Source organism: Panthera leo, chromosome A1 (assembly GCF_018350215.1).
Source record: "Panthera leo isolate Ple1 chromosome A1, P.leo_Ple1_pat1.1, whole genome shotgun sequence".
In the NCBI taxonomy this organism is placed as follows: Eukaryota; Metazoa; Chordata; class Mammalia; order Carnivora; family Felidae; genus Panthera; species Panthera leo.
In genome coordinates this window covers 38,479,556-38,481,465 of record NC_056679.1, presented here as the reverse complement: position 1 = coordinate 38,481,465, position 1,910 = coordinate 38,479,556, and the positions used below count along the sequence as shown (strand labels likewise).

Sequence of the window (1,910 nt, the reverse complement as noted above, 5' to 3'; positions counted from 1 at the left end):
CACCAAAAGCAAAGGCAACAAAATAAGGGGGACTACATAAGTGGGACTAGGGACACCTAGCTGGTTCAGTCAGTAAAGCATGTGATTCTTGATCTCAGAGTGGTGTGACTTCAAGCCCTACATTGGATGTAGAGGTCACTAAAAAATAAATATATAAATAAAAAAATAAATAAGTAGCTACTTATTTAAAAAAATAAGTGGGCCTATATCAATCTAAAAATTTTCTGCACAGTAAAAAACTAGTGAAATGAAAAGGCAAGCTACAGAATGGGAGAAAATATATGCAAATCATATATCTGATAAGTTAATATCCAAAATTATATAAAAACTCAATAGAAAAAGCCAACAATCCCACTTAAAAATGGGTGGAGCATCTGAATAGACATTTGTCCAAAGACATACGTATGGCCAACAAGTATAAGAAAAGATGCCCAACATTTCTAATCATCAGAAAAATTCAAAGCAAAACTACAATGAGGGATCACCTCACACCGACTGGAAAGGCTATTATCAAAAAGAGAAGAAATAAGTGCTGGTAAGGATGTGGGTAAACAAAACCCTGGTGCACAATTGGTGGGAGTGTAAATTGGTGCACCCAGTACGGAAAACAGTATGCAGGTTCCTCAAAAAATTAAAAATAGAACTACTGTAAGATCTAGCAACTCCATTTTTGGGCATTTAACCAAAAACAAAAACACTAACTTGAAAAGATACATGCATCCCCACATTCACTGCATTATTTACATTAGCCAAGATATGGAAACAACCTAAAGTGTCCAGTGATGGATGGATTGATGAAGAAAATGTGGTCTATATACACAACAGAATGTTATTCAACATAAAAAAAAGACTGAAATCTTGCATTTGTGACAACACGGATGGACCGTGAAGGTATTATGCTTAATGAAATAAGGCAGACAGAAAAGACAAAAACCATATGATCTCACTTATATGTAGAACCTAAAATAGACAAACAAACCTAAGCTCATAGACACAGAGAACAGATTGGTGGTTGCCAGAGGCAGAGGGTTTGGGTGTGAGAAATGGTGAAGGGAGTCAAGGGTACAGTAATACAATAAGTAAGTCACTGGGATGTAATTTACAGCATGGTGACCATAATTAATAACTTTATTGTAATCGCTTCTCGGCCTTTTGGCTAAGATCAAGTGTAGTATCTGTTCTTATCAATTTAATAACTTTATTGTATATCTTAAAGTTGCTGAGAAAGTAGATCTTAAAAGTTTTCATCACTCACACACAAATTCTGTAACTGTGGTGATCATTTTGCAATACATACAAATATCAAATTATGTGGTACAGCTAAAATTAGCAAAACATTGTATGTCAACCATACCTTAATTTTAGAAAACCAGAAGCGTAACAAAAAAAGCTTTGAGATGTGAGATGCAACCAAACAATACTCATGGAAAAATTTATAGCTATAAAATTGACCAAATAAATAGAAAATACTTTCCCTTTCTTTTCTAGATATTAGATAACTAGGTAATTGCAGAGTCACACCAGGGATAGTACCATAAACATCTTCAGGGTCAAAGTATAATTGAGATATAATAATATGATCAACTTAACAGATGTCTGAGCCGAGAAACAAATTCCTAACCATTCTTAATGTCTTCAGTTAGCAGACTGCTTCAGTCCATTGACTTAACTCCCTTTGAATAAAAAAGACACCAAATACACTCAAGGAAGTACCTGAAATCATATCAGAAGTACATACCTTAAATTTTCCCTTAATCTTTTAAAGCCACCTCCTGCTATCTACCATCATAACGTACACAAGAGAAAAGGAAATGTCCAGGTATACATGAGATTATCAGACACCAATTTTGAGATGTTAATTTCATAGAAATAAGAATTACTGTCATCTACTTCTTGCAGGTGTTTTGTGA

The 1,910-nt window shown here is 34.2% G+C and overlaps 1 pseudogene; it reads left to right on the top strand.

Moving 5' to 3' along the window:
• The first annotated feature begins 1,136 nt into the window (after positions 1-1,136).
• Positions 1,137-1,256, top strand: LOC122203084 (annotated as a pseudogene).
• The last annotated feature ends 654 nt before the right edge of the window (positions 1,257-1,910 follow it).